This window comes from Camellia sinensis, chromosome 4 (assembly GCF_055761805.1).
Source record: "Camellia sinensis isolate YWXY chromosome 4, ASM5576180v1, whole genome shotgun sequence".
NCBI classification, from domain to species: domain Eukaryota; kingdom Viridiplantae; phylum Streptophyta; class Magnoliopsida; order Ericales; family Theaceae; genus Camellia; species Camellia sinensis.
Window position 1 is genome coordinate 189,623,095 of NC_138964.1, and position 12,600 is coordinate 189,635,694.

Genomic DNA, 12,600 nt, shown 5'->3' on the forward strand with positions numbered 1-12,600 from the left:
TGTAAAGCCTCTCTGATTTCAGCTTAAATTTCCAGTATCGGCTTCGGACTTCACCTCTCTAACTGCCCAAATTTGTAAGTATGACATTCGACCCCCTCTTCCGAATATAAATATATTTAAATATATATAAATATATTTTTGTGGCAATGTAGAGGGCTCAAGCAGTCTGATGAAAATAAAAATAAAATAAATAAAAACTGAATCTGAATATGGACTCAATTTTTGTGGCAATCCCAATGATATATATATATATTTTTTTTTTAGCTCAAACACCGTGATTTTGGCCATATGGAAACATGCACTAGCACTTGAAACCTTATTGAGGTGCTTGGCTTGAACATAATTTGTTGAACTTTATCACCGAGGAAAGGCCGAATATAACTTGTTGACTAGTATTTGAGCTCCATTTTTGACATGGAGAGAGAAAACCCTGGACTTATGAATATGGACTTTGGAAAGGACATTCTTGTAATTTGCATAATGATCCATTGAATCTTGCTACTGATAAGCAATGTAATATACTTCGGATCTCGGGCCTGAAATTTACTATTGAACTTCACTCTGTCCAAATTTTGAGCCCCGTATAAATTGGACCTTTAATATGGAACATAGTGATTTTAAGAAATTGACCCGATTGAGCTTCATCATGAAGCGACCTATGACATTGCACCTCTTATTGATGATAGAAGACGAAAATCTATATGTTGATGATGCACCCATTGGTATTAAAATTTGTTGAGCTTGAAGAATATCCGAGAAAATGAATTGTTGATGACGTCCGAAGTTGAATTTGTTGATAAACCCATCATGTTGCATGTAACAATATTCTGAATTTTAATACGGTCAACTCTTTAATATTTATACCGGTTATTTCAGCCATATGTCTTCTCAAAAGAGACCCGTAGCTTCGGGGTCATCAGAACCGGCTCTCATGAAAGAGAGGGATGTACCTCCGGCATCTGAGTGGAGGAAATCTCCTTATTTTGGTCGGAAAGACCCCTTCTGGCGGGCGGCTACCTCCACCACTTCTCTTCTATCTCCGAAGGGGGCTCCATTATGTCTCACCGAGGACACTGACTCTGGACACGAGGCCCTCATTTCTCATTCCTCGATGCTACGCTTTCGGATTGAGCGGGGGGACTTTCCATACTGTTATCCTCAGTTCAAGGCCTTCTCAAACCCTCCTTTTGGTTGGCAGGAGTGGGTCGATGATGTTCTCTCGGACAAGAGCTTCTGTCAGCGACTTCAAGAGGCCCGCCTATTGATCCCAGTGAAAATATCTCGATCCCTATCCATCCGTCGCAACAATGCTAGCCTGGAAGCCATGGCTCTTCGGTGGAGCACCGAGACACACACCTTTATACTTGGCCAGCACGAGATGGGGCCCACCCTTGAGAATGTGTTCATGTTGCTGCGTCTGGAAGTGACCGGCCCTGATGCCTTCGACCCTGAGCAGACACCCCCCGAAGATGATTCTTTGATCCAATCTCTGAAGCTAAATCTTCAAACTTGTGGTCGGTGGAGTTCCGTTTTTGATGGTTCAGCGAGGAGGACTAGTCGAGTAAGGACGGACCGTGCCTCCTATACTGCATGGATCCGCCACTTCTTCAAAGATCTTCAGCCCTTGGCCAGAGATGCTGACCCTGACTCTCGGGAGTATGAGGCCGGTCCGATGTATGGCTCCAGGCTCTATTTCTTGGGATTTCTGGCTTGCTTCCTTTCATTCTTCATTCTTCCGAGCACACCTCCGGATTCCCTCAATCCTTTCGTCTTCCCCTTGGCAGTCAGGCTCTTCAGAGGAGATCGGATCCCTTTGGCTCCACTATTTCTTGGGAATCTCTACTATCGGCTGGATCTACTACATCGAGATATGGTTCGCTCCGTGGGTCGATATGAGCCTGTCTCCTTTATTCACAGCCAGTTCCTGCTTTGTTTCTTTTTCGAGAGGTTCCCAAAATTTGCCCCTGCTCCGACTGTATTTGAGGCGGAAGTTCTTCGGGAGATAGTGGATAAAGATGGCATTCCCGTGCTCGATACTGATGGGTCTCGGACATTTGGGAAAGCGAAGTCTTGCCAGCCGTTGATTACACGGTGGTCACGTACCATTTCCACCTTATCCTTGAATACTCTGGTGGATGATCCCCGTCGCTTTGTGGCACGGCCGTATGTATGCCCACCTATGGGTGTGGCCACACCGCTTATCTATCATGGTTCCTCCCGCTCGGTGTCCTTTCCTTTGCCGAAGAACATCCCTGCACCCTTTGTTGATATGCTGATTATGATCCGTCCGAGTTCATTACCGGTGTGGCATGAAGAAGGCGTTGATAGTGCCGTTTATAGGCCTGACCGTGTAGCATGTCAATTCGGGTTTGATCAATGTGCCCCGGGGCCAGCACCTCATTTATTATCATTTTCAGAGAGCTACGGGCGCTTCAGTCGCAGGCTTGTACACACCGTGCTTCCCACATCCGGCTCTTTGACGATGCCAGGCTTGAGCCGAGTAGGGGGTTTCACATCCTCTTTCAGGCGGTATTGGCAGAAGAATATCGATGCGTTTATTGCATTTGTCCAGAGCAGACCGACCGTATGTTTGCCTCCGACGATTTATAAGAAGGATTCTTCTCTTCGGCTACCCGAGAGCCGAAAATCTGACCACATGTACGAGAGTTTCTTCACCTCATCTGCTCCAACTGACCCTTCTGCTCGGGCATCTGCTTCTAGCTTGGCAATTACTTCTCCGGAGCCAGTCCCTTTGAATAAGGTCTCTGGTCCTCGGACAACCCGCCTTAAGAAGATGGCTCACAAGAGGACTTCTGATGCCAGTCCTTTCGCTCCTCACCTTTCCAAAAGGCTTCATGAGGTACCCGAAATTTTTGATTTGAAGCTACTTTTCTTTTTGCGACTATACCTTCTAAAATGAAAACTTTTATTTGTCCATGTTGTGTAGGATCCTGCGGTTGTTGACGTTCTCAGTACCGTGGCTCCTGGCCATGCTGCCTCCCCCAGGCCGGACTCAGACTTGGACGACACCCTCCCTTTGTCTGCAAGACTTGTGAAGATGTGCACCTCTCGTATAGCAGTTATAGACGATGACGATGATGAGGCTGAGTCCTCCGACCATTTTTGTGACCTTATTCCACGCATGCGTCGTCACTGCCCTACCGTAGCTGAGGAGGAGCGCTATCTTGGTGACGAGGTTATTGGGGCTCACCATTCTGATGTTGAGATTACTGGAGGGACTGATGCCACAGAAATTGATGCCGTAGGCCATGCTTCTAGAAGCAATGTAGAGACGAGGTGCGCCTCTGGGAATGGTGTGGAGGTGGATGTGCTAGAAATCTCTGAGACTCGCTCTGGCACTTATGGTGATTCTCATCCTCCGGCCCTCCTTCCTTCTTCAGGGATGACTGTTACTGTTCAGGCTTCGTCAGACATTGAGATCGATCAGGTGCTCTCTATACGGCCAAGTGACCTTGCTGATGCTAGGAGTCCTTCAGTTGCTCCGGCTTTGCATATTGATTCTCCCTCTGGTAATCTTTCTTTCTGAAGTTTGTCATTTACTTCTATCTGTGAGAAATCTTTACTCAAATGGCTTTCCTGTTCCCTACCTCTAATAAGGCCTCCTTATCTTTTCTTCAGTGTTAGCTGCTACCGGGGTCCTGCCTTCACCTGCCTCAGACTCTGCTCCAGTGTTAGCTGCTACCGTGGTCCCGTCTTTACCTGCCCCGGACTCTACTCCGACTCTCTTTGTAACTCCTCACGGTACTCCTTCTCAAGGGGGAACACCTGCTTTTGAGACGACTGCCAGAGGTTCTTTATCGCCAGTGCCTTCGAATATTTTGGATTTGAATCACAGTGATTTTCACATTGATAGTGATGCTTTTGGTCTTTCCCCTTATCGTTCGGCATTCTCAGGCTCGGGACCTCTGCTGGGAGTTACCCCTCCGGGTGGTTCATCTAACCCGATAGACATTGGGGAGATTCCTGAGACTAGCAGCTTTCCGGCCCCAATTCCTCCTTCAGCTTCTGGCAAAGTATCATTTCTCCATTATTGGGTAGCTCCTGAGTTTGCTTCAGTTCTACAGCTTGTGCATTCAAGTTACCCGGAGACCTTTGCTTCATTTGCTTGCCAGTGTCCACTCATTCAGACTGCTCTTCTCGAGTCTTTTGCCACTATCTTATATAGCTTGGACACGCAACGGTTGTGTGACCTTAATGGAAAAGTAGTCGAGACGGCGTATCAGGGGATCTCTGACATGGAGTGTCACCAAGTGGACTTATCATGGCTTCGGAAGCGCCTGGATATAGCTTCGAACGCCAGTCATCGGCTGGAACTTATGTCTGTGCTTGCCTCTTATCGCACCTCTATAGATGAGACAAAGGCAACTCTTCGTGAACTTGAGTCGGGTTATGCTCGGGCCTTGGAGACTTTAGAGGCACACTCTACTGTTTGTCCTCCAGATGTAGATGTGACGGGCAGCTTCTTCGAGGGTGTCTTTAGGAAAGATTGAGTTTTTTTTTTTTATCATTACTTTCTTGCCCCTTTCGATAAAAATGTTTTATCTAGGACAATGCAATGAAATGACAAAATTTTTTGTTGTTTGGATATTTTCGCATTGTTTTCTCATTCTACTTGATAAAATATTTATTTCGAATGATAGAACAATCATATGCACATGTTTATAAAAGCTGAAATATTCTCATTAGTTCTTCAACTTTCTTGACAAAAGCATAATAGATTCACTGTAAGTGATGGGATAAAACATACACCATAGAGAAAACCAGCTTCTTCATAACGTAAGGGAAATACAACCTTTAGACAAAGTAAGAAAGTGAAAATGAATTTCAACATAGATGAGTCCAACTATGGGTAGTAATGCTTGATAAACTTTGCATTGAGCGGGCCAGTTCGGAAGCCGTCTTCAACCTTTACAAGTTTGTAGTACCCGCTTGAGCTTGCCTGAACCACCTTGTAGGGCCCTTCCCATTTTGGAGAAAACTTGGGTAAAGGCTGTCCTCGCATGATTGGGTCTACAATCTTCCATACTAGATCACCTTCTTCAAACTTCCTTGGTACCACAGTCTGGTTATAGGCTCGGGCGATGGACTCATGATACCTTTCCATGACTTTTGCAGCTCTGTTATGCTTTTCCTCTAATGCTTCCAATCTGGTGGTTCGAGGCTCCAATACCATCCCCGAGGCGAGAGCTATTCGAGCAGATGGCGTTTCCAACTCTATAGGTAACACTGCCTCGGACCCATACACAAGGGAGTAAGGAGTTGCTTGAGTTGGCTTTCTCTTCGAAGTGCGATACGCCCATAGGGCTATGTAGAAAATCAATGTATAAAGAGAAAAAATACAGAGAGAATAAATGTATCTGATGATCTTATTATTGATTGATGTACATTGATGTTATATTATTGATATTACAAGGATTCCTATTATATAAAAGAGGATTTGGGTAGTAGGTGAGGAGTAGGTGAGGGTAAATTGGTGGTAGGTGTAGTAGGTGTGGTAGTAGGTGGTGGTAGGTGTAGGTAAATTTTAACAGCCCCCCGCAAACTCAAGGAGGATAGAAACTAACCAACTTGAGTTTGGAGAGAGGAACAAAAAACAAGAAAATACATAAAAATAAAAGAGGATAAGAGACACTGTATGGTCATGTCAGACCATTGGTGAAGACACTGGATGGTGGTGTCATAACGTTGTAGAGGACACTGTATGGGGGTGTCATAACCATGTAGAAGACAGTTTATGGGGTCATGTCGGACCGTTGTAGCAGACACTGTGTGGTCGTGTCAGACCGATGTAGAAGACAGTTTATGGGTCATGTCGGACCGATGTAGAAGACAGTTTACGGGGTCATGTCGGACCGTTGTAACAGACACTATTGTGACAGTTGTTGTGACAGTTTACGGAGTCTTGCTGGACCCTTGTAGAAACTAACCGGAATCAATGTCGGGACAGTTTACAGAGTCTTGTCGGACCCATAAAGGAGCTAACCGGAATCAATGTCGGGACAGTTTACAGAGTCTTGTCGGACCCATAAAAAGTCGCACCCTCAAAAGGTGTGCCCAATTTGTCAAAAGGCGTGCCATCAAAAGGCGTGCCCATTTTATCAAAAGGTGTACCGGACATGATGGCGAGGCGCGTGACTTGGCTTGCGCACCCAGGTTGTCGTCTAGCGCCGAGCGGCGCATGATACGCGTGGCTGCTTTGGCTATATAACCAAGACGAAGGCAGAGGCTGAGGCAGAGAAAAACTGAGAGAAACCTCTGAAAAAATCCTTCGTGTTGCTGAGAAAGAGAGTTCCTTGTGCTGAGAGAGATAGTCTGTAACACTTTGTTGCCCAGAAAATGGCCTCGTCTTCCCGTGGACTGCTCACCCTCTTTCCCGACCTCAACGAGTCAACAAGAGAGAGAACTGGAGCGGTGGCACTGGAACCTCAACCGAGTGCCCCAGAGTTTGCTCCGTTGAACTTTCCGATGCGGTCGGTGGAGCAAAAAATGGCAGTGCAAACGGATGTGGAGGCTAATCAGTATACTTTGAAGGCATGTGTGGAGTCCATGACGGCGGTCACAAACTTGTCGCACCGGCTGCAGAGTAGGACAAATGAGGTGCAGCAATTAAACGCCCAGCTGGCTCTGCTCCAACGCATGTATAAGGAGGCGCGAGCAGAGATAAGCGTGCTAAGGGCAGAAAACAAGGAGCTGAAGCGGAAGGCCACCGTGATGTTTCGATTTAGAGGTCCACCATATGCTGCAGTGGAGGAGCAGGGAGTAGTGATCATGCCCAGTGGACAAGGAAGTACTGAGGCAACACCGGCAAGGGCCGCCCAGGACGGAGGCAAGAAGAAGAGACCCGCGGCAGAGTAGAGAAGAAAAATCCCACCTGTGGATGTGGTTTTTGTGGTTTTGTTTGGTTGTTGTTGTTGTTTTTTTTTTTTTTTTTTTTTGGTGTAAAATTGTGATCGGGGTTGATCCCGGCATGAAGAAATGACAAGTTTGTGGAATGTTGTTGGTGTTATTTTGTGTTGTTGTTTTGGTAAAGAATAAAAATAAAATAAAAGAAAACAATGGAGAAAGAAAATAGATAAAAATATTTGTAGAGAAGTGATATGAAAAACATCGGTGTGATTGGTTTTTTTTTTTTTTTTTTATATTCCACACAAAAAAAAAAGGAAATAAGAAGATAATGGGAAAATGGTGATGCTCACTAACAATGGTAGGGATAGGGGAAATATATGATAATAAAAATATATAGATATATATATATATTAAAATAAAATAAAAAAAAAAGAGTGTAACGTGGGTGGAATAAATTAAGGAAAAAGATGGAAGACAATGTCTGGTGGAGAGAGGGACCAGAGAGAGGGGGAGTGGATTGATTAAAAAAGATGAAGAGTAGTTAAATGATAAAAAAAGAAAACAGAAAATAAAAAAGACCAGAGATGTTTGAAACTATATGGTGGTTTTGATCAAAAACCGTGGGCCAAATTACCACCCACGTGAGTCCCCTTCCCCATGTACCAACATCAATCAGCGCATCTTTACCTCCCAGCACAAGGCCATGTAAACTCCATGTCCTTTAGTGATTCTGTCTGCAGTGCTATAGCCTCTCTCTCTCTAGAACAGAGATAGAGGGATGATGTTTATAGGTGTGCAATCCGGATTGACGGGCTCCGATTATGGGATGTGCCATGTTCACCGTTGATGTTGCTGCTGGAGTCCATGCTCTGAGCTCCGTGATGGTGACTCGTGGTGCAAGGGGTTAGTGACGCCGTTGGGGTAGTCGGAGCGTTGAAGGATTTGAGGTGGAAAAGGGTTTGAGGTGAGAACGACAAGGTCCACGAAGACGATGAAGAAGACGACGTCGTCTCGGTCAGATGCCTTCCGATCTCCAGTTTTCCGGCCAAAAGTCGTGAGAATCATACTGGCCGACGCCGACGCCACTGACTCTTCCAGTGACGACGAACCACAGGTTGTGAGAGTGAAGAGACACATCAGAGAGATCAATTTCAAGCAATCGCCTAAATCAGTAGCCAATCCAAGCAGTAAGAAGCGAAGCCACAGGACTATACGGTCGCGCGGAATCTGACGTCACTCGCCAGAAAAAAGTTCCGCGGCGTCCGCCAGAGGCCGTGGGGGCGTTGGGCGGCGGAGATCCGAGACCCGACCCGGAGAAAGCGGGTCTGGCTTGGGACTTTTGATACGCCTGAGGAAGCCGCCACGGTGTACGACCGAGCTGCCTCCGTCGGATGGGGACACCTGGGCAAAGTGGAACTTGCTCTCCCGCCATTGCAGCAGGCTCTGACCATACTGCTGATGTCCCTATGTCTGAAGTGATTTCAGATGAGTTTGCTTTTGGAAGCCACACAGTAGAGAGGATTGTGGTGATGATCTTGAGCTTACTCTTGGGAGCTCAAGGACCAGGTAAAGAAATGCTGAGCAGAAAAGATGGCGTGGGTTGACGTTGGCCAGAACACGGCGTCGGTGGCTGTTGTGTGGGCCGACGGAGGGAAGGTATGTGTAGAGGTCCGGCGGGCGGCCAAGGCGAGGCTGCCGCCCGCCGGTAAAACAGAATGACTAGGTTGTTAACCTTACTCTGATACCATGTAGAAAATCAATGTATAAAGAGAAAAAATACAGAGAGAATAAATGTATCTGATGATCTTATTATTGATTGATGTACATTGATGTTATATTATTGATATTACAAGGATTCCTATTATATAGAAGAGGATTTGGGTAGTAGGTGAGGAGTAGGTGAGGGTAAATTGGTGGTAGGTGTAGTAGGTGTGGTAGTAGGTGGTGGTAGGTGTAGGTAAATTTTAACAGGCTACTATCAACTGTTCGGACCAAGTCCCCCCAAACTCATCCATCATCTTGCTCAGAATCCTTATCAGTGTCTTGTTTGTGGCTTCCGCCTGCCCGTTCCGTTTTGGATAGTAGGGTGTGGATTTGTGATGCTTCACTTGGTAAGTCTCTAGGAGGCTCTTCACATATTTGTTTATGAAGGGAGTGCCGTTATCCGAGAGGATGGTGTTTGGTACTCCAAATCGGCAAATGATATTCTCCTTGATGAAGTTCGCAACTGCAGGCCCCGTAGCGTTCTTCAGAGGAATTGCTTTGACCCACTTTGTACTCAATTCTGTGGCTGCGAGAATCCACTTGTACCCCTTAGAAGATGTGGAGATGGGCCCTATCAGATCAAAAGCCCAGGTATGGAACGGCCATGGCGTTCGGATACTATGCAGGTCTACAGCTGGAGCATGGATCAAATTTCCGTGTTTTTGACAAGTCTGGCACCTTTTCACGTGATGGGATGCATCTGACTCCATGGTCGGCCAGTAATACCCAAGGTGTATAAGTTGCTCGAACAGCCGAGCCCTTCCTTGATGTTCAATCTCGTGGGCTCTTCCGAGGACTAGATCTGACTCTTCCTTGGAGAGACATCTCAGGGGAGTGCCCTCAATACTTCTTCTATACAGCTTGTCCTGATCAAGAAAGTACCGCCTCGCTCTCCTCTTGAGGTGTGCAATGTCCCTCGGGCTCTCAGGTAGTGTTCCCTCTTTGAGATAGTCAATGTAGACTTGCCTCCAGTCAGGGGTATCAATTTCAAAGCAACTCTCATCCTCCCGGATGTATGACTGACACTTGGGGCATTCCTTCGGTAATTGATTCGAGTCCTTCTCCATCTCGGGCCAATAATAACCTTGTCTTTGGATTCTTCTGTACAGACTGATATCCCCATCCCCGCAAGACTTTTCATGGATCTGTTGTAGTCGGAAGCTTGCTTCTTGTTGGCCAACACACCGGGCTAGGAATCCGGTACCTCCTCGGAAGTAAAGTTCACCTTGAATAATTGTGAATTGGGCAAGCTTGGCCATAGTCAGTTTTCCAACTTTGCTTCTGAGTTGTTCGAGGACTTCTCCTCTCCAGTCCTCCGGAAGGCCTTTATCTTCGGGTATTATTGAAGGTTCTGTTCTCTTCTTGATAACAATTATTGCCTCTTCCTCTGGAATGTCAACTCTTGCCCCTAATGTTGCGAGGGCATCTGAAAACCTGTTGTCGGAGTGAGGCACATGCTCTATTTCGACCTTCTGAAATTTGTCAAGAAGCCTTTGGACTGTTGTTCGATATGTGGCCAAAGCAGGCTCCTTTAAGACGAACTGTCCTGAAACTTGCTTCACTATCAGCTTTGAGTCCCCCCGGATCCGAATCTTCTTGATACTGTGCTTCTCAGCTGCTATCAAGCCTAAAATAAGAGCCTCATACTCGGCTTCGTTATTCGAACAATGGAAATCCAGTTTATAAGACAAATATAACTTTTTCCCACTTTTGCTTGTAAGGACTATCCCGGTTCCTCCCTTCCCTCCGGCTGCTGCTCCGTCAAAGCTCAATGTCCAGAAGTTTTCCTCGGAAGCCATAGCTGCATGCACCTCTCCTCTTAATTCTTCATTCACTGGTTCATAGTCACCACTTGGAAATTGGGCAAGGAGATCAGCTAAGGCTTGGCTTTTGATCGCCTTGGGGGCTACACATGTGATCTCGAATTCACCTAGTGCTAACAACCATCTTGCCACCTTCCCGGTTAGAGCAGGCTTGCTGAGGAGGTATCGGATTGGATCACTTTTAGTGACAATCTGAATCTGGTGTGCTAAGAAGTAATGTCTGAGCTTTTGGACAGTGAATACCAAAGCTAAACAATGTCTCTCTACCGGGGTATATCGGACTTCTGCTCCTCGAATCTTCCGGCTGATGTAATACACCGGGCGTTCTGCTCCATCTACATCTTGGACCAATAATGCCCCTATGGACTTGGGGGTTGAAGTTAAGTACAACATTAGCGGCACCCCGGGCTGCGGGGCTATCATGGTCTGAGGCGAGGTCAAGGCTGCCTTGATTCTCTCGAAGGCCTTTTGGTGCTCCTGGTTCCACTCGAACTTGGCATCTCCTTTTAACAATGAACCGAAAGGGGCCGAGATCTCTGCAAGTGCTGGGATAAACCTCCGAATATAAGACACTTTCCCGAGGAACTTCTTTAACTCCTTCTGAGAATGCGGGGGAGGCATTGCTCTGATAGATTTGACCTTGTCTTCATCTGCCTCGATACCATGCCTATGTACAAGAAACCCGAGGAACTTCCCGGCCGTCACCCCGAAAGCACATTTGAGAGGATTCATCCTCATTTTGAATTTCTGGCACCTCTTGAATACCTTCTCAAGGTCTCGGAGATGGTCTTCTTCTTTCTTGGATTTCACCACTAGATCATCAACATAATCTTCCACCTCATGATGGATTATGTCATGAAAGATTGCAGTCATAGCCCTTTGGTAAGTTGCACCGGCATTCTTGAGTCCGAAAGGCATGACTGTATAGAAGAAGTTTCCGAGAGGTGTTCTAAAAGCAGTCTTTTCTGCGTCCTCTTCAGCCATCTTAATCTGATTGTATCCACTGAATCCATCCATGAATGAGAACATCTGGTGTCCCGAGGTAGTATCCACGAGGGTGTCGATGTGAGGAAGAGGAAATTCATCCTTCGGGCAAGATTTGTTCAAATCTCGAAAGTCTACACATACTCTGATTTGGCCATTCTTCTTCTTTACTGGCACGATGTTTGCTAACCACGTGGGGTACTGTATTGGCCGGATGAAACCAGCCTGTTGAAGTTTTTCAATCTCCTCCTTAATCTTCTCTTTGAGATCTGGATGATATTTTCGAGCAGCTTGCTTAATTGGCTTGGAGTTTGGGAACACATCAAGATAGTGGGAGACTAGGTCAGGATCTAATCCGGGCATTTCCTTATATGACCAAGCAAACACATCTGAGTATCGGCTTATCAACTTTAACAACTGTTCCCGCTTCTCTGGGCTAAGGCTCGAACTTACGAATACCGGCCTCGGTGCATCTTGTCCATCACTCAGATCTATTTCAATAAGTTGTTCGGGCTGAGGCTTCGGCCCATCTTGCATACATTCTGGAGCCACTTCAGGCTTTATTACTATATCATTGTCAGGAGGCTCTTCTTTTGACTCGGAGTCGGTGACTGAAGAAACCGACTCCCCGCACCTTCATAAATAGTACACCATCTTGCCTCCTTCTCGAACTTTCATCACCTTCCGAGGAATAGGCGGACTTTCTGTTCTAGACATTGCCCGCTTACTTGACTCTGCCATCGGCTCCTTGTCATCTTTGATATCCTCCCAACGAGGAATTTTGACCCCTCGAGGCTTAGAGGTGGTGGGAACTTCTTCGACAGCCAGTTCGGTGAAGTAGATGGCATCAGAATAATGAGCTTCATGGATCTCGAAAGGCCTTTCTGTAGCCTGAATTGTCACCGTCTTCTTTCCCCATTTAGCCTTAACACACTGATGATAACTCGATGGTACAGCCCCATATCTATGCATCCAGGTCCTCCCTAGAATGATGTGATAATTTACCTCAGAATCGATAATATGGAACTTGGTGGCCGAGCGAATCTCTCCAACGGCTAAATCAACTGTTACGCATCCGATAGTAACTCTCCTTTCTCCACCGAAGCCAGTGATGACTATCGGCTGCTTCACAATGCGTTCTTCAGAGATTCCGGCTTTTTCT